Consider the following 24,783-nt stretch of genomic DNA (forward strand, 5'->3'; position numbering starts at 1 on the left):
ACAGCTCTCATTCTACACTGTGTATCTACTCCATCCAACTCCGGGCTTAGCCATCCGACTTGCTTTGGCTAGTGGTGTATTAGCAAATGTTACACAAGGATGGACTTCAAAAGCACTTTGTATATTGAGGCTTGCTCTGTCTTGCTGCTGGGAACTCTTCCACTGCTGCATAGAGAAGCCTGGACTAGCTTGCTGGAGAGATGCACTAACTCTCCAGTGTGTAAGTGAGGTCTTGTTGACTGTCTAGCCCGAGTCCAGTTCCCAGATGACTGAGCTGCATTACTGACCTCAGGCCTGACCAATAAATGAACTGCCCAACTAGCATGGTCTAAATTGCTCACCCCCAGAATTATGAGCAAATAAGGCCACTAGGTTTTGGCATGAGTGGTATGTAGCAATAGATAACTGATGGAGCCAATGTAGTTGCTATTTCTGTACTTAGGTAGAAGTGTTTGTTATTTATTGTATCGACTAGTGTGCTACCTGTGCTGACAAAACTCTTTCTGAAGGAGAATTATTATAATGCAGTTAGTATAAAAGCCAATTTCAATGCCAAAGCTTAGTTGCTAAAGTGAAGTTTTATTATTAAGCTATTCCAGAAAAGAGTTAGGTTTGCTATTAACAGGTCCCTGACTTATGCCTCTGTATTTCTGATTAAAAGGAGATTGTTTGACTAAATGTTGCCTAAGTAACTACCTTGTTGAGATATGAGATACACATGTTTAGTAACATCTGGGAAAGTAAGTTGGTAAAACTCAGTGTCATTAGGATGTTCCCGTGGACTGCTAGAGTTAAAGTATGTCTAGCTTTTAAGTGTTTTTTGTACTCTTAGAATTGAGCTTTATTATTAGAAGGGACCTTAGCAACACTTTAATATGACTGTTATTTTGTAGATGGCAAACTGAGATTTAAAAAGGGTAAGTGATTTCCCCATGGTTCTCCAGCTTGATAGCAGATCTAGAACTAGCATCTTACTCTCCCAGCTCACTAAGGTTTCCCCCACACTGCCAGACCCTATTCCTTTCAGTGGCCTTCTCTCTTTTTCTTATCAGTTGCCTACTGTTAACCCCATTTCTAAGAATTTTATCTCCCTCACTGGCTGGTCCTCTGTCTTCTGTCTAGCTGACAGGCACTGCCTGCAGTGAAACCCTTGGGGAGTGAGGGGAAAGAACTGCCTTCTTTTCTAACCCTCAGAGGCTGCCTTCTAATCTGGAAGAGGCCTGACACTTCTGTTCCAGAGTCACTTCAGAAGAAATGGTTGAGAAGCCATTATTCTGGAATCTGAAGAACTCCAGAGAGATTTGGCCAGTCCTATTGTGTTGCCCCCATCCTGGAATGTTATTAACTGCCTATCAAGGAGGCTTTTGTTCTGGAGATGGGTTGGGATAGAACCAAAGTTTTTTGCGTTCTTCCTCTTTGGGATCCATCTGGTTACTGTGCTTAATCAAACCTCCAGAAAAAGAGACATTAAAGCAGTATCTTGGTATGTATCTCTAACATGTTTGAGCTTGACTGGGACAGGATCTGTTCCTAGGTATAAGGACTTGGATTTGAACAGCATTATACCTGAAAGCAGAGGGGAGAGGGGATTGTTTTATATGTAATAGGCTATTTTCCATGCCCTTCTTCTGTGTTCCCATAGTACAGGATCTGTGCTGTTGCGAGGGCCATTGTGTTAAGCTTATGTTTATGCCCGTTTATTCCACTGCTAGACTCTGAGGAGGGCAGATACCATCTTTTTTTAAACTTTCTATCACCAGTGTGTTTCCAGGTGGGCATTTAATAAAGTATGGTTGATAAAATCAAAAATCTTCTTTTTTTTTTGATTCAAGATTAATGTCAAGTACTTTGAGCCTTTCTGCAGTTATTTCTCACTCCCAAGCTGTTCTCTAGGTTATTATCTCCAGATTATTGACCTCTCCCTGAGGTTAAACTATGTAACTGCCTCTATATTCTAACATCAGTCAGATAGTAAGTATTTGACTGTGTTCAAAATCTTGATTATAATAGTAGGTGCCACTGGGAAGTGTGATTGTGATCAAAGTGGTGGAGTTAGGCTAAAAGAAGTAGAATAATATTCAGAACAACTTAAAGAGTAAGTTCTTAGATTAGACATTTAGAATTTACGAAAATATATTAATAAAACAATTTGCAAATAGTTACAAAATGCAAAATAATACAGTACAGCAGTATTCCCAATACTTAGCAACCAGAAAGGGAACTCTTTATTAACAGTCTGATCACAGCGACATGCTAGGCAGTGTAGAAAAACGATGTCTTTGCCCTATCCGAGGTGGTTGTTAATACTTAATTTGACTCGGTTTATATTCACCTCTATGGCTATTTAAAGAGAGAGCGTAGCACCAGATTTGATTTATGTTGCTGATTCCAGGGCAGGAGAAGGATTTTTCATTGTGGAAATGGAAAATTTATGTTAAAGATCAACGAGAAACCTAGTAGATGATTCCCAGTTACATCAGAGGGGAACCAGTGGAATTTACAAGTAGATTTGACAGTTCTTTAGTAAATATTCTTTAAGCAAGGAAGAAAGGAAACTGTTTAGCTCATATAATCCTCTTACCATCTTTAGTTTCATTTTTCATTGTATTTCTGTTAACAAATTAAAAGAAGTTTACTTGGATATTAGGGAGAGCCAGGAACTTAAAAGTAACTCTAAAAATGAAGGTCTTCATTTTTTCTTTAATGAAATGTCTTAAATTATTATATTTACATAACTCTTAGAAGATTATATACTGTTTTCTGATTATACACTCTAATCTTCTCTATTACGCTGACAGCACCTTGATAGCAAGGGACATGCTTCATTCCTCATTTCATGCAGTAAACATTTTTGGGTACTTCCTATGTACAGGTATATTCTAGGTACTAGAGTTAGAACTTTAAAGATATTCAGTGTCTTTTGCATCATGGAGCTTATGATGTAGTAGCAATAGAGAGAATAAACAAATGAACAAGAATAACTTCCATGATAAGTACTATGAAAGAAAAAAGGCAGAGTAAACAGTTAAGGAGACAGAGACTGAGGGGAGGGCCTTTTGACTAGAATGGACAGGATGCCTTTTCTGGGGAAGTGACATTTAAGCAGAGATCTGAATGCACAGGTCCAGGGGAAGAGTGTTTTTGGTGGAGGGAGGTGCTCTGTAAACACACTAGGGCATGAATATGCTTGGTATGTTTGTGGAACCTTTATCTTTGTATCACCAAGACTTAGGAGGTAGTTTCCCTCAGAGTCAGTTAAACTGAATCACCTATACCTTGACTCCTCATATGTCTAATGCCATGCCTTTGTTTAACAGTTTGTGGTTATGAAAGTAAAGCTAACTGGGCCTTATGTCAGTTAGCCCATGGTAAGTATGATGTAAGTATGATGCCCTAATCTGTTTATCTGTCTTGTGTAAATCACATCTTTATAAAAGGCGTAATCCTTCTTTAATGTGAAGTGTTTAGTCACACCATTTTGGGCACATGTTTTTTTTTTTAGTGTGGAGTAGATCTGCTACTACAGAGTTAGTTCCAGTTTGATCACCTCTCTTGTATAATGAATGCTAGACATAAAGCAAATTAAAAACTATTGTTTGTGACTAATGACCAAATACTGTTCAGTCTGCTCCAAGGGCATAATTACAGCATTTAACTGTGCTTGAATAATTGAAGAATAAGCTCACTGATTGCCTAATACATCTGTTGGTTTGCACAGAAACCTTGACTATGTGACTATGAAGTGGCACTTGTAGTTAGTTAGCCCAAGGCTTTCTGTGCTGGCAAGCCTCATTGATTTGCTAAATTGTATTGCTCTGGTTAGGGATTAAAGTCAGAATTAAATAATTGAACTTGCGTGTATATGTTTGTGTAACAGTTCCCTACCAGGAAATCAAATTTTATACTCTCCTTGGCTGGGTTAAGTTTTAGTAATTTGTCTGAGGTATTCTTAGTATATGAATAGCAAGCACAAAACCTATTAAGGAGTTTCTCTTACAGTGCTAGACTTGCTTGCTAAATTCTTCGATGAAAGTCTCATATAGACTCCATTATTGTTTCTAAAATCAAGTGTTCAGTCTTGGCCTTTACTGCTCACTGGACTGGATACCTACTGTTTTTCCACTTGATCTGTATCTAATTTATGGTAAAGGGAGCACAAAAACAAAAACTTCATATTTTGGCACATAACACCACTATAGTTAAGGGTCTGTTGGCATTTCCATTAAAACATTTTCTTAGAGAGGTTTATAACTTGGCAATCTTACTTGGCTTTGGGCTGAAACATTGCTATTTCTGTCCAAAATCAAATTCTTTTTACCAAATTTCATATAACTGAATTTGCTGTGATTTATAATGTGTGGAGGGGGAAGGGCTATGGCAAGCTGTTTGATTACACAGTAGTATTCTGTGCATTGTGTATTCTTACATTTTAGTCTTACCTCAGTAAGATTTTATTTTTTGAGATGTTTTGAAATAAGTTGTTTTAACATGATTAAGATAATTCCTCTTCATGGGTTCTTCCTTTTAAAGAATTGTACTACTATTGTTTAAATGATGAACTTCTATTATTTATTATAAATTTTAAAGGGCTTTGTGGCATTGACTTTTGTGTGAGAGACTTGAATTATTCTGCGTTGAAAACTATCAAAGTAAGCCTCTCCTTGGTCTGATTTGGTGCTATTCAAAGCTTTAGTAGTTGAAATAATTAAAATTTTCTTTAACTTGATTTGATGGACAAATCTATTTCCTTAGAAATAGAATAAGATCATCAGTACCAGTACACCAGAAATGGGTTAATTATGTTAACCATTTACATTTACTCATAATTTTGCTTATTACCCTGTATCCATTCAGTATCTTTTTTGTCTCTGGAGGATACCTTTTGCCTGGGATCTTCTCCAGTTTGCACAAAGTCGTTCAGAAATGTTTGGTAAATAAATTCCAAGGATTTCTTTGAAATTATTCCCAAAGAGGTGCCCATAAAAACCTCTTTTTTCATTCTTTGGCACGCCTGAGACTCCCTTACAACAGTTGTCATGGACAGGAGTCCCTACATAAGGTGTTAATGAGTTCTTAACACATTTAGAGAAGACTGCTGACTCACTGCCCATGGTAACAGTTGAGACAGCTTTAATAACTTGTCTACTAAGAAAATAGTAAAAGAATGGTTAGAGAAGGCAAGGTGATCACTTCCTCCGTGTTTGTATTATTACTATCAGTTATTGTTAGTAATAATCATTACTGTTAACAACAACCTAGTTTATTTCTTAGAACTTACTCTCTTGCAGTTTGCAGTTCCCTCATCTCCAAATCTGTAGGGCAGATTTTAACTGCACTGCAATTTCCAGTCAAGTAACTGTTACCAGGGTTGCTCTTACCAGGCTCTGTCCTGTGGTGGAGGAACACTGTGTTCTCCTCACATGGTTTTGTCGGAAAGTGCATGGATAAGGCAGGGGTCCTGTCTGAAGTAATCCCAGGGTATTTTTAATGTCCTTTAATTGCCAGTCAGGATGTAAGTCAGACCAGACACAATTGGGTCTGGTCACATAGTTCAGGACTGCCTAGCAGTGTTTATATAAAGGTGAAGTAGATTCAGTAAATGAGTCTCCTGAAGCTATTAATTGTGTATAATTTATTTTCCATTAACATCTATTAATTCCTAAGCAGTGTGCAGTTAGTTCCAGTATACTTTATGTATTACATGTCTTTATTTTGTTTTTCTTGTAATCCCTGGATAGCTATTGGGGTGAAGTGGGAGGAGGCAATGGAATTAAGAATTTGATATGGGCCTTGTCATCACAATCAAACTGTTACCAGATTTATTTGCAGTTTTCTAGGTGTCTGATTTTCTTAAAGTTTGATGTTAGCAGATGGAAAGTTTCTTAAGCTGAGTTTAAGTTTTTCTCTATATATATTTGCCATACAATTCTATTTTATTTTACACTGAGGTGTTTATTTTGAAAAATTTAAATTTACATGCGCATTTCATAGTAGCCATCCTCCCAACATGGCCAATGAAGATATATGATAACCAACTAACATCTCTCTTCTGCCTTAAATAAATTCGACCCGAAGGTAGAGGGGTTTTGTTGTTGTTTTGTATTTAGCTCAAGTTACGTCCAGCAATGTGAGAGAGATGGACTCTTTTAGAAGAGTATTTAGAATTTTAAGGTTTGTACCTGACGTCTTTTTTAACTGAGTTATTGACTGTTAGTTGTCATCAGAATGTTTATCCATTGCAGTCTAAGACAGCATTGTTCTTACGGAGTCTTTAAAAAGTGAAACAATATGAGGCCAGGCATACAAATAATTTTATCATTAATTATATATCATTTCCACTAATTCTTATGTATGAGGGTAATACTTGTACTCAAGTGGCCAACATTTTTAATGTGCTATGTACATACATTAAAAGAGTAAAAAAATAGTCTTGGCAGACATTGCAATAGTTAATTGGCTTTTCCAGCCAAGATGGGTTTATAAAACTTTCTAAAAATTAAGAAGTGAGAGAGAAAGAATTTTTCTTTGCATTAATGCCACATTAACCCTTTACCTTAGGCTATAAAAATTTTCTTGCAGCATTTTTCATTGATAAGCAGCTAGAGGAAGGAGTTGATTTATTGTAATTGTCAAATATCTGCAAACACTCAGATAGTTGAAAGAATTATTTTGACATAAAATTCTGAGTAAAGATGAGATTTTTCTCAAAAAGTGATAAATTTTGAGAAAGGAATAAGAGAAAGTATAATTCTGAGTTTGAGATCTGTAATCTTTAGTAGCAAACTTTAAGAAAAAGCATTTAGAAATATTTGATGGTTTGTCATGGGCTTTAATTGGGCTGTACTTTTATATTCTTACTAGTTGTATAAAATCAACAGCTTTTCATGATCGAGCATTTACATCTTAAATCTTGCACACTGCTCTGTTAGGAGATAGACCCAGCAACACTGGGTGTTTTGAAGTTAATAGAAGTAGTCTACATTTGATACAGAAAAGTTGCTTTATATGGTGTTCAAGGGCTAGTGGACAAGGGTAAGAGTTGAGGGGAGGGAGGCAGGGTGGGTGCATGTCAGGGAGTAAGAGGGCGATTACACTATCCTTCTCCATTTTAGCTGGTAGTTTGGATTAAAACTGCAAAATTAAATTTTTCAGAATTGTTAGTACCCCAAGTAGGGATATAAACTATATTGAACAGAATTTATTTAGCCTATTAAAAAGTCAGCCTAAAACTATAGTTAATTAGTTTACATTATTACATCACTTCTCGTAGAGACTCAAACTGGTACTGAGTAAGAGGAGCACTATCAGGTGAGCTGACTGCTACCCAAATGGGGCTTTAAGATAATGATGAGTTTAAATTTCCTCTTAGAGCTAAGTGAGAATAAAACTGGAGGCAATAAATACTCTGGGCCAAAGCCATTAAATGAAAAAGCTGGGAATTCTCCAGCTCTTGACTTAAATTGTTTGTTTATCAGCTGGCGCCTAGTCTGGAGTCAAGAGCTGGAGATTTCTATCTGTGACAGAACTTTGAAACTCTTGCAGGACACTTTCATTTCAACTTAAGGTAACTTGAGTTTATAGCTTTGGCTTTAAAGATTACTAATGATTTACTCATTTCCTTACCATTTAACCAGAGTGGACTTTTTCCCAGGAAGGGATCTGTGTTTATTTAGGGCCTTTGTCTGCGGAGGGATTAAAAGGCAGCCCACCAGCATTGTGAACTTGATGGTAATAAAAGGTCACCAAAACACACCATAAAAACATTCTTACCATGGAATTAATTATACAGTGTAATTTTACAAAGCAGTTCGGTTACTCCATCCCTACATCCCCAATTCTTAAGCATTTCTTTTAAATTAAAGCTTTGGTACAATTCAGGTTTTTGAAAAAAATATTTTGCTTCCGTTTTGATTGTCACATAAGGAAATTGTCACATGCAGTTAATTGCTTAACATTTTAAAGTTTTAAAATAAGAATGATCAGTTATTGTTATACTACGGGATGAATAACTTGTTTAGGAAGAAGGCAGAGTAGTCAAAAGGGGTGGTTGTTGTTTCAGGCAACAGCTCAATTTCTAAAAACGTAAGCCTCCATTAGGAGTTTTTCTGTGCCACCAGGTGGCATTACATCCAAACCTGCTTGTGAAAAAGGGAGGATTTTAAAATAACATTCTTTTTTGTTCAAGAGAGGTCATAATACTTCTGAATTTTTGCTTTTGAAGTTGACTTAAAAATACATCTAATATTTAGGTTGATGAAATGTCTCCAAAGAACTAAAAAGATTTCTGAACTCTGCAAGTGTTTGCTTTTTGGTGGTTAATACTGAAATGAAAGTAAATTAAAATGTTGAAACATTTGCTGAGGATTGCTCCCCCCACCAACTTTTTTTTCAAGTAAAATGAGCATTTAACAGTTGGTTATATATATGTATATAAATATAAATATATATGTCTGTGTATATATATATATTTGGTTTTGGTTTTCTTGTCTAAACACTCCAGAGAGGATTCTGCCTATAAAAACCCTCACAAATATTGCAGAAGCCCCCCAGGGCAGCAAATCTCTGTCCTCCCCCTCTCTACACCAGCCCCAGCCCTTATAAAAAAAAGTGTCAGCAGCTTTCACTATATGGGAATTTTTAAAAAGAGGAAAGACCTCTGAAAGTTGCAGGTTGGTCCTTTTCACAGGCCTGACTAGGTTAGGTTCCTTAGGCAGTCTATGTTCATGTCTTAAAGCTGTTTTGGGGAAAGTCAGTTCTTGTAGTTTCCTGTACTGGTTTTGAAGGAGTCCTGTTACAGTCATTTGAATCAGCTCATTTCAAGAAAGTGGTAAGGTAAAAGCAGAAAAAAAGGCTCATTATAAATTTTATTAAAAAGATTTTTTTCATTAAAATACATAGTAATGTTCTATTTCTATGAACCCATATATAAGTTAATAAACTACAGAAAAATTGTTTAATACAACTATTCAGGTGCTACATGTCAGAATAAATAAGGTTCAGTGTACATCGTATCGATTTTTATCCTTTTAAAAAAATGTGTTCATCATACAGAGAGGTGCTTGATACTTAGCTTTGATTTTTTATCGAAAAGCTTTATGAAATATTACTCGTTTTATATTCTCACCTCTTCCTTTGAGGCTTCTCAGTGTGTACAGCCTGATTAAGAAATGTATATGTTTTCAAAGTAAATGTTTGACCTCCCACCTTGATGTTTCTGCTTTTAAACACAGAGACACCCACACAAAACACAACCCTCCCCTTCCCTATACTTTGAATAACTTGATTGTAATTTGTGTTGTACTAAAGCTAAATACAAAGAACCTTTAGTATTACAAAGAAAACTTTGTTTTAAAAATTATGAAAATTTCACGTTTCAAAGTCTAGACAAAGGGACTCATGACATTTGACACTGAATATTTTACTTTTAAACTTGATACAACAGCCTGCTTCTTAGCTTTGTTGTATGCTGATATTTCTACTTATTTAACATCAAAAAGCTGTAGTGGTTTTTCTTTATAGATTGTGCCTGTGTTCTGGAATTGCCTCCTGCTGTCCATGAATTGCTCCTTGGCTTGTTTTGTAAGAATTTCTCACCAGGGTTTTTGTAAGCTATGTAGCCAACATTAAGGGGGAAAAAAAGAATTTGATACAGTAGGACAGATTAGTAAAAATTATACTTACTATTTATAATTATAATTGAGTCAGCCTACTGGCTCAGCATGTCAGTTTTATGTAATAAACACATACAAATCTCATGTAATAATATGCAGAGGTATTTATAATTGTCTACAATGACTATTTTTCTAGTTCTTTCTAAAATATTAAATGACTTTTTTTGCTCAAGTTCTATAAATCTACTTTTTCATTTAAAAATAATAGAAAAAAATCCTTACTTGTTAGGATGTGTGTAATTTAGTAATGAAGCATTAAGATTTTGGCTTCTCTCATTTCAGTTGGAAATAGTATTGGTGTAAGTGAGTGTTGCCATGGGAACCTCCACATAGATATAAAAGGCAAGACTGTCTAAGTAGAGGAGGAGGGGCAATGTACTCAAATACCACTGGGCTAAATGATTTTTTTTATGTCTGTGTTGGGGTACGTGTAGGAGGGAGCTAGGATGAGAAGGGAAGAGAAAGCAGTGCAGAAAGTGAATATTAAAAGTTAAAACTGCGTACCCAAATTTCTGGAGTCTCATGGGTGGAAGTGTTTTAAAATTTAAATGAATAAAATGTGATTCTTAATTATTTATATCATTTGCATATATTGGGGAGTCTTTGCATTACTTCTTTTTAAACTATGTTGATAGAACGTGTTTAACTTACTTGATTTTTAGATAAAATATGTAATTGAATGAAATTTGTTGGTTGGAAAGTTAGGATTTCAATCTCTGAAGTGGCTTTAATTATAAATTTTATTAAGTAGTTTAACATACTTAAACTATAAACTTTGCTGACTAGGAGACAGTTAAATGTGGTTTTCAAAGAAAAGCTGGCTTTTAGACTTCATAGTATTTTTAATATTAGGTTTTAAAAAATTAAATGATTTTGTACTTTTCCATAAATATTGGTCAAGGAAACAGTGACTTACTGTATCTGCATGTATAATACTGTATGGTTTTCTAAAAAATATAAAGAACGAAAACAGCAAAAGCAAGCATCAAGTCCTTTTCTATCCTTCAGGAGCACATGTGTAGCTGCTGATAACGATGATCCGAGAACAATCAGTTTAACTGTATGTAAAATATTTTTGTTTTTTGTATATTTATATTACCAAAATACAATGAAATTGTGCCAAACGTGAGTTAATATGGTAAAATGCAACATCATCATTGCAGTTTTTACACTATGATTTCTGGTTGTCTGATACATGTGTAAAAATAAAAGACAAGGCATTAACCTGACAAAAACTGTTTAAACTTACGTTTTTAGTCAGTCCAGAGAAAAAGTAAAGCTGCCAAGGTAATAAAACATCTGGAAGTTTTTAAATTAAAAAGAGTAATTTAAATTAAAAAAAGGGAGAGGGGAGAGAGAGGAGAAAGAGGGGAAAAAGACTGCATGCTGCTCCCTAGGCCTGTCCGTATCTGATGTAAATTAACCAGCAGTGGGAGTGTATTGTTTCCAACTCTGCACAAACAATGCTGGCATCTTCTGGGGGCTGGGTGGGTGTTGGGGTAGAGAAGGGTGTTGAGAAGTGAACTGGAATGCAAAGAGTTTAGTCATCAGTGGATTCTGTGGCATAAAAAACAACAGGATTGAGAGTAAAGAAGGCGAAAGTATGTTTGCATATCAGATTAATCAAGTGAATCCTTCAAGTGGTGTGAAATAATTCATAACTGTGAGAGAATGCTTAGTTGTCAGTAATCTTCAGTCTTTTTTTTTTTTTTTTTTTTGAGACTGAATGAGGCCCTTACACCGTAAAATGTTCAGCAACCAAGATACACCATACCTACTTTCAGTGTGTGCTTTTGGCATATGATATCTGCTTAGTTTTAGACTTGACTTCTTAACAAAGAGATGAAGAAAAATTTTATTTCTTGGAAAAATAGACAAGAGGGGTAAAAGTTCAAGTTTATAAAAAAAAATACTGAAGAGAATGAAAGTAAGGGCAACAGCATCCGTGTTGTTTTTCTGTTTCAGTTTTTGTCTGCTGCTCTCCCTACCCCGCTTCCTTGGAAAAAACCTGATAAGCTTAATGGAGTGGAAAGCATTAAAATGCACACAGCTTTATCAATAAGTGGATTCAAAATATTTTTAATCACCTTAAATTTCATAATGCAGAATTTTTTAGAAGAAGGCAACTAATATTTAAGTATTAAATATTTAAGTAATATTAAGTACTTTGGTGTGTCAGGCAATCATGCTAGGTGGTTTGTGTATTTTAAACCATTTAATTCTTGTGGAACTTCATGAAATGCAGATTGTCTTCATTTTTTTAGTGAGGAAGTTGAGGCTCATTTAGGAAGGGACAATATGACAACATGGAATTATAAAGACTTTATAAAGATTTTAGGTTAGAGGATTTTAAAATATTATGAAAGGAACAGTACCTTCAAGTTTGGAAATTCTTTTGGTTGCTACAATAACGAAAAGGCTTTGGTTTGTCACGGAAATACTTTTTCATGCAGTGACACTCTCCCCCTAACCCCTACCCCATCAAAATATAGGATGAATTATTAGTTGACTTTAAAAGGCCACGTAAGGAATTTAAAGCAGTTTTGCTTTTGGTCTTGAATCTAGTTGACTACAAGAATAAAAGGGACAAGAAAATGTGGAACCAGAAGTAAAAACCAGAAGTTTTAAACCTTCAAAAATAACTTCCTTGAAAGATTAAAAACAGCCAAAGTGTATCTTTTTAGCTATATGGTTGACGTATGAGTATATAGGACAGTTTTACATATGTTTACTCTTTTAACTCATTTTAAAATTTTTATTTTCAAAAATAAATTATTTGGTTAAATGTGCTTTTGCAACTTTTTAAATACCAAAAATCGGCCTTTACAGTAATACTGAGTTTCAGTGTGCACGTATACTTTTTTAAAGAATGTTTATAGTATTCAACGTTAAGATTTACGACTAACAGTGTATCAAAGTTTATTGCCCAATAATAATAAAGTACAGCATTTAGTCTAATTTGACATTACAGCTATCATTCATTGTATGTTTTACTGAAAGAATTATAGTGTATTGGGAATTGATGGTTTTTATCCTGTCATATTTTTAACCCCTCTCAATAAACACAATTCTTCAGTCATATTAAGAGAACTCTGTCCCAGCAGCTTTTATAGAAGGCCTTTAAGAGCAGTGTGGGTTACGTGAGTGTGCATCTGTGTCTTTTAATAGTTTCATTCTAAAGATAATTCTGTGAAAGATACTTTCTATACCTAATTCAGATTATGTTAAAAAAAGAAATAAATGAACAAACAAACTCATACTCCTCATAGTTTAAGTATAAAACACAGGTTTCATTGAAAGCCATAAGAAAATCTGATGTTTGTGACATTTTGCTTTATCAAATTTTCTCTGAATTTTGTAAAGATCAGGTATGCTGAAATGCAAAATGCTAGTATATATTTGGAAAAAAAAAGCGAACGTCACCTAACCTTGGTTTTGCACATGCTAAGAGTGAGAATTTCAAGTGTTCAGTGTTAAGTGTCTGGTTTCATACTCATAGATTTCTAGCTCCAAACATGATTGGCAGCCGTTTGGAAAGGAGAGTGAAGGGTAAGTAGGCTCTTCTTCCCCTTCTATTGGTGGGTTCTGCAGGAAAACAACAAACCAGCATTCTGTTACTACAGCTCAGAACACTGAGGAACAGCCTTGTACCAGTTCCCAGGTTATTTTGGAAGTTGTATGTGAAGCTTCTTTCATTTCAGTTTGTTCTTATTCTAAAGATTCCCAGCTTGTTGTCTACCAAACCGTTTCCAGAAATGCTTACTAGATGGATTGCTGTGAAATGAAAGGATAGAAAAGGCAGAGTAGAGAATACTGGCCAGAAATTTAAGGAAGAAAAAAAAATTTTTAAGGAGATTTTGACCCTGATTTTTATTGGGGTAGAGTTCCAAGGGAACAGTGATTATTGCTGGTCAGAAAATTGTCCAACTAGGTAGTGATGAAAATTGCAATTTAGCCAAATCTTATTTTTGTGTGGTTTTGCTCTCTTTTCCTATTGTTGGTTGTATTAGAAGGGACCTTTAGTGGGTCATCTGATTATGGCAAGGTCAAGGTTAGCTTTGCCTGACTTGAGTGATGTTATCTTTTCTAACCGCAGTGGCCTATGATAATGAGATTCTTCATCAGGAAAAAATGAGCAATTCTGGATCTTTATCTGTGCATCAGTTTTAAGTGGTGATGTGTGTTTTGAAGATTGAGGTTGTGACTTTAAAAGGGTGAACTGGTACTTCAGGAAATATGCTAATGTGAACATATGACAGTGCTTTCATGAGGGGGAGGTGGTACAGGAAAACTAGTAATGAGGGCGAAGAATAATAAGGGACTTAAAAGAACAATACCTATTTCTGTTTTGTTGTTGAAGGGCGAGAACTCGGGAGTTTGTATGTATTGTCAATTATATGTAGATGTAAAGTTAACAGTAGTAGAAAAACAGCTCTATAATGATACTTTTGATGTCCGTGCTGAGAACCCCTTGTTAAGTGTATTTGCAGTACAGTTGAACACCGGAATAGACTTCAAATAAATTCCAAAATAAGGGGTTGTTGACTTCTATTTTAATTTGTAGTATGTGTCATGTGGATATGAGGTTGACAACTGGGGAGTGAATTTTGGAAAAAAGTACTGTGAAAATGAGCTGTTTGTGATTTCATGCCCTAACCATTTACTATTTCCCATTTATTTTCCACTGAGAATCATAAACGTGCATCTGTGTGGATGTGCGTCTTTGGCTCTCCTCCCCTACGCTGCCAAAACAAAATCTCAGCATCTAAGAAACAAGAGGTTATTTTTCTCTGTTATATCCTCTACATCTTACAGTTACTTAAACTCTGAATTTTTTTCCATTGGCAATAAAAATAAAGGTGATATACCTACCTATGTCTGAATTTTAAATGTTGAGTTTTTTACATGACAATACCACAGTGTACATAGTTACAAAGAAAGGAACAGCAAGCATCTACTTATGATTTTTTTCTGCAAACCTTTTCTGAGGAAAAACTTTTCTCAAACCTCCCCCTAAAAAAAAACCCCCTGATCTTATGAGTAATTGCTATTTAATTTTATTTGCATTATTATCCTTCCTCCAGCTTAATTTTAATTATAATTTAAAAAACTAATACAAATTATAAATGTAAAGAATTCAAAATAATGAAAAATTTATCTAATTGCATCTGATTTTTTTTCTGTCTTTATTGAAATTCCTTTAAGTTCCTTCCTTTTAACTGTACTTTGAACTGAATCCAAGGATGACATTTAATTAACTTTTTTTCCTCTGAACCCCAAACCACAGCTTTGACTATCACTGTTATTTATAAACTCATATAAGAACACAGATCTTTGATATTGTGTTTGTGTTCTGAAGGTCTACTTAATGATTCCCTCCCAGTAATGATCTAAAATGGGTGGGATCAATCTCATATTCTCTTAAGGTGTTCTGCACGTAACCTTTGTTTGACAGGGGTGATGATGTTCTTGTATGTCCAGTTTGAGTTGTACCTACTTTGTCTTGGTATTGCTTGTAAGTGGGCATACTTTTTGCTTTGCTTTTCAATGTTCACTCTATGTAATTTTTGAAATGAAATGGTGATAAAGCTTGTGTGGGAAAGAAGTTCTTGTTTCCTGTCTTTGTTGGTACTTGTGGGTTCCTAATCTCCTAAGAGCCTTGGGATGTAGATCTGTACATCACAACTAGGGCTGGGTAGTTTTTATGGTGAGGAAGAGGGAAAAAGATAGTATTGAAGCAATTCCTGTCTAGGTCTGCAAAGTGCAGATTGCATTTCTCTTTCAGTGGTGTTAGGTTTATGGCCCTTTTTTTGGAAAGTGCTGTTAAGTGTTTGGAGGCCTTTATCTCTCTCTGTTTTGTTGTAGCAGATGGAGTTGTCCTCTTGTGGTTTTGCTAGGTATGATAAATGTTGTGCTAAAACTGCTTGGTGGAAGTTTGATCTGGAAAGATTACTATTTCTTTCAGTTTCCTGAAGAAAATGGAATCAGAGTATTCAAACTATTGAGCAAACAAGCCCATCAGCAGATCATCCAATAATAATGTGTATTTCTCACTGATGCTTGTAAATTTTCCCCTTCCTTTTAAAAAGGTTTAGGAATAAAAGCTAGAAATGATGGTCCGTTTTGTCTGAAATAATATAAATGGTGAAAATAGTCAAACCTTTCTTCTCCTAGCCTACAGGGAGAGATGGCTGCATAACGAGGATTGTCCCTATTTTATAAAAGAAGAATGAATGCAAAGCAGTTACGCAGTTCTGTGTTCACAGAAAGATTCACGGGACAGTGTTGAAGTCTTATAGCATAGCTATTCTTAGTTTATTGCTAAAAAGACTTCCTTGTGTATATTTCTAATATTCTAAGAGACATTTCCCTCTTTGGCTACAACTTTTTTAGTTTACTTCTGATAAATTTTTTTTGACTAGTAGTATTTTTAGGTAATTGTGTACTTCTAATAACGTTTATGCAAATCTGTGGTTTGTCTACTGGCGTTGAAAGATACTGGCCACCACCTCGCTACTACATTGAGATAAATTTTTGATTGATTGAATCCTCCTTACAAATAAACTTGTTACTAAAAACAGGTAGGAAATTCTAATCAAATTACCTGGCATTTGAAGACAGTTTCTTTCTTTCTTGGGTAATTCTCACTCTAGATTAGCTGTAACACAACTAGGAGTAAAGTTGGAGCCTGAACTGAATCTGTGGGGCAATTCGCAAATTTTTATTATCCTCACATTTCAGTTATTTGCATTAATATTTCCTTCCTTACATTAATATAGAAAGTTGAAAATAGACTGTAGTTTTTGATCTGAAACTCCCTCTTTCAGCCCCTCTGTCTTTAATGTTTTACCTCTTATGTATTCCTAGCTTTAATAGTTAGGAGCAACATAGCGAAGCATAGTAACCGTGTCCACAGTCTTAAGCCTGTCTTTTTACTGGTGTTGGGGGAAAGAATCAGAATGCTAGGCGGTCTCAGTGGTACCTGGAGTGCACACAGGTCTTTGTGGTTACAGCACCCGTGGTATGGGATGAAAAAGAATCCAGTTTGGGGGATTCTGGCCGTACCTCCCATCGTGATGTACCTGTTGGAAGATTATTGACTCGCAGCATCATGTTTTTCATGTTACTGAGGTTGCTGGGAGACTCAGAGCTAAGGTACCCAGTAGTAATCATCTTCCCCCAGCATTCCCTTTTTCCATGTGGTTTCCATTCTCATTTGCAGCTTTAGCTTACCACATATTTATTTAGTCCATACTACTATCTGCTAGGAACTGGGGATACAGTGGTGAACATGAGAGACTTGCTTTTCCTACTCCTAGTGCTTATAGTCCATGTGTTTGTGTTATCAGCTATCTAAAAATCTTTTTTGGAAGTAAGGATATGAATCATAAATACAGACTCATAGGGCCATACAGTTTTTCTTAACATTCGTCTCTCTCTTTTTAAAATCTTCCTCTTCTTCCATGTATTTTTATTCCTGCCTTTCCTTTCTATTTTTTGCTTATTTTTCCTTCAGTTTTTTAAAATAAAATGAAGACTATTTCCCTTTTCTTCTGAAAGCTTCTGTATATTGTAATTGAAGACTGCATCTTAATATTTTTAAAATATTTTACTGCATATATATGCATATGCACACTTGTTAAAAATAAAGGAAATCTCTTTTGCAACTTTAAAAAAATGTAATGTAGTTTAGTATCTTCTAATATGTAATAGATTTACTTAACACTTTTTAATTACTACAAACTGTTCTATTATGTGGACAAACTTCTGCTATTACAAAAAAGCCACTCTGAGTATTCTTGAACATAGGACTTTTCATGTATCTGCAAATGTATCAGAGAAGTTCTAAGAAAGGGAGTTGTCGGGTCAAACAGTACACCCAGCTTTTTCACCAAAGTTTATACTTCCACCAACACTGTAGGAAAGTAATTATTCACACTCTTGCCTAAACTATCTTTACTTTTCTTTTTTAATCTGATAGTTAAAAAAGGTTGTAGTGTGGTTTTGATTTTTTTTTTTTAACTATGAGTTCGTTTGAACGTTTTAAGAATGTTTATTGACCGTTTATTTGTTTTTCTTTTTTCCAGTGATTGCTTCTTCCTGTCCTTTAGGCATGTTTTTATTGGATTCATTCATTCAGCAGCCGTTTGTTGAGTACTTAGAGTGTGCTGGGCACTCTGCTCAGTACTGATCTTTTCTCTTGATATGTATGAGTGTCAAATGCTCATTCATTTATTCAACAAATATTTATTTACTGTCTACCATGTACTAAGTACTAGGCTAGGCCTAGGAAGACGGAACTGAGAAAACACACACACACACACACACACACACACACACACACTCTCACACACTTCTGCTCTTAAGGCGGTTTTGTTTTTAATGAAGGTGAATGTGTAGGGAGAAAAATATTTTGCAAATATTTTCTGCTTGTTTGTTGTTTCATTATTCATTTTGTTTATAGTACTTTTTTCTTTTAACTTTTTTTTGGGGGGCTAGGTAATTAGGTTTGCTTATTTATTTATTTTTAGAGGAAGTACTGGGGATTGAACCCAGGACCTTGTGTATGCTAAGCATGAGCTCTACCACTTGAGCTATACCTTCCCCTCTATAGTACTTTTTGAAATATGAGAGTTTTGAATTTTTTATGTTGTTGAATTTATCAGTCTTACCTTTTATGGCTTCTGAGTTTTGGTCCTATTTTAAAAGGCCTTACCCTCTCCAAATTATAAATTTTTTTTTTAATTTGCACATTTTTCTTTTGGTTATTTTATGATTTAATTTTTAAAAATTTAAATCATTGATTCATTTGGAATTTATAATGATGGAGGGAATGAAGGTAGAGATCCAAATTACTTTTTGTTTTAATTCACTTAGTGAAAAGTCCATCTTTCCCCATTAGTTTCAGTTACCCTTTTAATTTCACACGCTTAATTCCACTATGTATTTGAGTCTCTTCTGAGCTCTCTGTACTCTTCTGTTGATATCTCATTGTTGATTCTTTCCTAAGTAGTACATTTTAACTTTCTATTGCTTTATTTTCCTTTCTAGGAGGATAGTCTTCTTTCATTGGTCTTTTTTCCCTCTTGGAATTCTCCAGACGACTTTTGTTTATTTACTGTTCCTAATAGACATGAGAGGCATTTTATCATGTTCCTCCCAAAACATTCTGTTAATATTTTGATTGGGATTGCACTGAGTTTATGGACCATTGATACAGTTACAAAACTAAGAGTAAGATTTACACATTGTGGATTTCTTCTTTTATGTCTCTTAGGATTTTAAAGTTTTCTTTTTGTACACTGAACATTTCTTGTACAGTTTATTCCAAAGTCTTTTTATCTTTGTTATTGTTGTTGGTGAACATTGGAGCCCATTCTTTTTGTATATTTCTAACTTGTTGTTTACACATATAAGAAGTATCGATTTCTATATATTAATTTGAATTCTACTTCCTTTTTGAACTCTTTTACTGTTTCTTATAGTTTTTTAGTTCATTCTTTTGGGTTTTCCAGGTCTAAAATAATAATTTTGCTTCTTCTTTTCTAAATTTAAGATCTCTTATTTTTTTCTTACCTAATTACACTGGTTAATACTTCCAGAACAGTTTTGAATAACGGTAGTGGTAACAGGTGCCCTTGTCGTGTTTGACATTAATATGAATGTTTTTATGGATTTGATCTCAAATATAATGGTAGCTTTTGGTTTGAGGGTGATTAAAAAATATGTTAGGGAAGTATCCCATTATGTTGATTTTAATGGGCTTTCATTATTCATTTCCTCAGCAAATATTTATTATGTTTCTAGTATGGGTCAGGCACTATGTTGGCACTGAAAGTGAGCAATCAGAATTGGCAGTCCTTACCCTCACGGAATTTGTAATCTAGTTGAGGGTGCGAATCAGATGATCACAAAGAGTTGTACGGTATTTTTCCTACTGAGATGCAGTGGGGATACATTGGTCTACAGGACTATATAAATAAGGAGATTTTCTTGGAGGTCAGGAAAGTCTTGTCAGAGAAAGTAGCCACTGATTTGTGACCTTTGATATGGGAGTTTAACTAGGCACAGGGGAAGAACATTCCGAGCAGAGAGTGGCGCATTTGAAGGGAAGCATGATAACGCTAAAGAGTTAGGCTGGACTCAAGACCCTGTTAGTCATGCTGCTCATTTCTTCTCTATGCTAAGAGCAGTGGGAAGCCATTGAAAGTTTTAAGCAGAGAGGCAGCATGGTCAGATTTGGATTTCTAAAAGATCACAGTGGCTACAGCATGGAAAACATTTTAGAGGCAGGGTGAGGGTAAAAGCTGGGAGACTAATAGGGAGGCTGTTGCAATAGGCCAGGCACATGGGGCTGGTAGTTTGAGCTAGAGTTGTGGTTGCAGAGTTAGAGAAAATGGAAACCTAATTGTTTATTCAGTTGTTTTCCTAAAAGTACTTAGGTTTAGGCACTACAAGAAGTCAGCTTATAAAATGCACCAAGAATAACTCATAGGATGGGGGGAACCAGTGGTAGGTGCAGCTTTTATATAAATAATCCATGCTAGTCCCAGTGGTTTGTTTTAATTGTTTTTTATCCCTGTCCTCTATTTTTCTCATCTTTCCTCTTTTTGTTTGCTGACCTGAAAATCCAGTCTCTTTCTATGAGACTTCTCATCTTTATTCTTCAGCATCCTTTCATTCAGTAAACATTTATTGAGCACCTCCTGTGTGTAGTGTTTCCTGTTGGGTGCTGGGAAAAGAGATGAGTGGACTCTTAAGATCATCATAACATATTAGATGAGGCAGATGATATTCATAAAACAACACATTGTGCTAAATGCAGCATGCAAAACATGCAGAATGAAGTTATTGATCCTTTTGGGGGTGTCTTATGGTTGGCTTTTTGGAATAGGTAAGGTCTAAATTAGATTTTAAAAGATAAATAGAAATTTGCCAAGGGAAGAACAGGCAAAGGGAATGTAGCATGTGCAAGGACACAGAAATGTGAAATAGCACAAGGTGTTTGCTGAAATATGGCTGTTTGATATTTCTGGTTGTAAATGGAAGGGGAAGTAGCAAGAAATAAGATAGGCTGGACTGGCAAGACCCTCACCATGAAGTTTCTTCCAGAATCATTGCATTCAGAAAAGCATTTGTGTTGACTGGGGAGTAGAAGAGGCTAGCATGAGAAATTAACAGAACAATATATTTTGTTTTTGGAAGCCCATGACTATATTTACCTCAGCTAATGAGTTAGTTGTTAGATTAAGTTTCAAGAAGCTAGATTTAGTTGTATTTTGTAGAAAATACCATTTTTGTAAATGCCTTACACTGTATCATCTATAAACACTTGCAGATAATACAAATTAATTAAAGTGCCTGTGTCATTCATGGGAGGCAATCAGAACTTGCAGTGGGCTTGGTGGTATCTGAGTGAGCTGAGAGGGCTCAGGTCCTCACCAAACTTCTAATTTACTTTCAGGGAGAGACTTGAGGTTTGTGATGAATCTTTTAAATGATAAGTTTGATTGTACTCAATCGAATTTATATGTCTCCATTCAGAAAAGATGAAAGCTAAGCTTATAATAAAAAACTTAACCTTAGATGAGACCATTTGATACCAAAATATGATAGTGTTATCATTTAAATCACTTATGAAAAGGAAAACTAAGGTGGTTCTGTTGCAGTATTAGCATTTTTCCTGAACTGTTTTCTCCTCCTGTTAACCATTTCTCTGTTCCTTGAGAGAGGTATTCAAGCACTGATACTAGCAGTGTGCCTCACTCAAAGGCTGGAAATATAATCTTACTTAAGTGTTCCTGGTAGTATATTCTAAATATGATAAGAAAGTACTTTTCCAATTCCAGGTGCTAGTATTATACCCAGACTTTGAAGAAAGTGGTATTACTAGTCTGCAGAATTAAGTGAGATCCTTATCTAGGACTATGAAGGAATTAACAGGTACTTTCAGAATGCTCTGCAGCCGAGGTGTAGATAGAGGTAAAGCTCTAAAGGGATCAGATGGGTGGTAGTTAAGTAATAGCAGATGTTCCTTTTAAAATCTGCAAACCAGAAGTCTGTTGAGAATGGTGCTTTTTTTTTTTTTTTTTGCTGACTTGGTTCTATGAGAAACCTTTACATTTGTGCTTTATGCTTCTGAAAGAATCAAGAAACTATTCAGATGATTGGAGACCAGTATTTTTCCTTTGTAAAATAGACAGATTTGCATAGAAAGGAAATTCTTATTTACTAGTAGGGCAGCAAAATACTTAATTACAGTATGAAAGTGAATTGAGTGTAGTGAAAAGAACACTCACGTTAGGAATCAGATGACAGGCTTGAGTTCTGTTGTTTTCACTACCTGTGGTGTGGCTTTCGGCAAATTACTTGACTTCTCTGAGCCTTGACTTTTCTGGGTGTACATAAAAGTGGTGAAAGTATTAGTACTGAGTATATATATGTTATTTATTTGGGGCTTTAGTGAAATAATGTGTAAGATGAAAACTCTTACTGGTTTGTAAAAATATAACCATTGAATTTCCAGAGTGACCAGATTCCTTCTCTAATGCCATTTTTTCAGGCCTCTGCTTTTTTTGTGAAAATCAAATATATGAGATTTTTGTCTTTCCTTTTTTTTCTCACCAAAACTCCAACTTCAGGGTCAGCTTTACCAGAATGTACTAATATAATCAGAGTGGAAGGATACATATTGCTATTTATTTGGGAATGTTGTATCCCAAATCAGAACTCTGATTCTGACTCACAAAATGAGACTTCTGGAGCTTTGAGGAGCAGCAGCATGGTGTGATGGAAATTTCATGGGATTTGGATTCAGGATTTGAGTTCAGGTTGCTTACTATTTGTGTAGACTTGGGTAAGTTTCCAGAAGTGAACCACAGAATCTCTGCCATAGAGAAAGCTGCTCAGAGAATATAACTCTTTTCAGTTTAATTTATATGCAGAGAAGTATTTCCCCAGATTATATTTTTAGTGATTGTCTTACAAGTGGTAGATTTCTATTTTTCTCTTAGTTTCTACAATAAGCTGGAGGCAATGAAGTTTAGAGTCAGTTTTTCTGCTGCATACTAGCCATGTGACCTTGAAGTCATTTAACATCCCTGTACCTCAGTTTCTTCATCTGTAAAATGGATGTTTTGAATAATATCTACCTCAAAGGGTTGCTTGTGGAGAACACTGTTGTCCCTGATCCATAGTACATTCTCAATAGTGTTACTCTTATTATCATTAAAATCACATTGGAATTATAGCAACTTTCTCAACTAACATCTCTAAGGATCCCGCTAAACCCACTGTAAATTGAAAATATCGTATGTTGAAATGCATTTAATACACCTAACCTACCCAACGTGACTTAGCCTTGCCTACCTTAAATGTCCCCAGAACACTTACATTAGCCTACTGTTGGGCAAAATCATCTAACGCAAAGCTTATTTTATAATAAAGTGTTGAATATGTCATGTAATTTATTGAATACTGAAGGTGAAAAACAGTCATCGTTTGGTACATGAGGGTTGTAAGCGTACCTTGTGATTGAGCGGCTGTCTGGGAGCTGCGGCTCACTGCCCCGCCCAGCATCATGACCAAGTGTCTTACTGCATATTGCTAGCCTGGAGAACGTCAAGATTCAGAATTTGAAGTACGGTTTCTGCTGAATGCATGTTGCTTTCACACAATTGTAAAGTTGAAAAATCTTAAGTCAACCATCGTAAGCCAGGGACTGTCTGTATTAAAGAGAAAAGGGTGAAATTCTCATTTAGTCAAGAATTTGAGCAGAGTAGTTTGAGTGAATACAAGTTACTGACTTTTCTACTTTGTAGATAAAGATTTGGGGGAAATAGTTTTACAGGGGAGGAAAAAATGTCTTTTTTCATCTACCCTCCTAGGTTCTCTGCCTGAGGCCCTGTAAATGAGACTGACAGAAGACAGATTAACGAGAGAAAAGCAGCATAAACATTTCTTTAATATCAGTTTTATGAAACAGGGAACCTTTATAAGAAAATGAAGGCCTGAAGAAATGGTTAAACCTGATTGTTTTTCTACCAAGTTTGACAGAGTGGAAAGTCATAAGAGAAACCTGATAGGACAAAAGGGTGTGGGTTAAGAGTAGTAAACTGGGGTAAACGTAGCAAAGCCTGTTCCTCCCGGTTCATCTGAGTCTCTCTGTCTTTGGAGATAAGGATGCTCCTTTCTCCTGGGTATAGGGAGGGCACCTCTCATATGAGGGTCTTACAACCTCCTTCAGGGGAGACGAGAAGATCAGAGTCCTTCCTACGCCTGCTGTTTTCAAACTCCTCCAGCTTAAAATATAAAATATGTGTCACGGTGCCATATTTTGGGATAGTGTGTTCTGAACCCCATTACCACCATAAAAGTTAAAACAACTAAAGTAAACCTTAGGTTTCTCCTGATCAAATTATAAGCATTTTAATGATTTCTAAATGTAACAAATTACATTACTTGCCGTTTTTAAACTAATTTGAATGTATAAATAGAAATATAGCTGATAAAAACATTTCATTAGATAAAAATAAACATTTCTGATACTACCTTTATTTCCTTATGTTGTCATTACAATGTTTTTTTAAGAATGTCATTACTGTGAGATAGCTACTTGTTCATACAGACGCAAATAGTTTCTAATTTGTATACATAATGTATTTATAGTTTTACATACTTGAGTGAAATAGTTTGTTTTCTATTTCAGTTTTAACTTGTGTAAATTTTTTTTGCAATTTCGATCTCTCAAAAGTTAAAAGATACTTGATTTTTAAAATCATTAAAAATGAAGCATTTGAGAAGCACCTCTTAAGCAATATGACCATAGAGGTTTAAAGCCAAGCATGTAGGCTTAAACTATTCATTTTCCCATTTGATCAAGAACAGAGTAAAGCAGTAAAAATAATCAGAGAATATTTTAAAGTACTGTATATTTTATTGTATTTAAAATACTATATAGGCTGATATAAAAATACTATATAAGTGATATTAAAATACTCTATATATAGTTACCAAAATATCTTGCCTTGTATTTACCTTGGACTATCTTTCCTTATTTCCAGGTTCAGTTAGGCAATGAAGCAAAAAAAAAAAAAGGCCAAAATCCCCACCC

At 35.1% G+C, this 24,783-nt stretch overlaps 1 protein-coding gene across 1 annotated transcript in view; it reads left to right on the forward strand.

Moving 5' to 3' along the window:
- Positions 1 to 24,783, forward strand: part of HIBADH (3-hydroxyisobutyrate dehydrogenase) — a 95,915-nt gene that overhangs the window by 19,061 nt on the left and 52,071 nt on the right. The window lies entirely within an intron of this gene.

This window comes from Camelus dromedarius, chromosome 7 (assembly GCF_036321535.1).
Source record: "Camelus dromedarius isolate mCamDro1 chromosome 7, mCamDro1.pat, whole genome shotgun sequence".
In the NCBI taxonomy this organism is placed as follows: Eukaryota; Metazoa; Chordata; class Mammalia; order Artiodactyla; family Camelidae; genus Camelus; species Camelus dromedarius.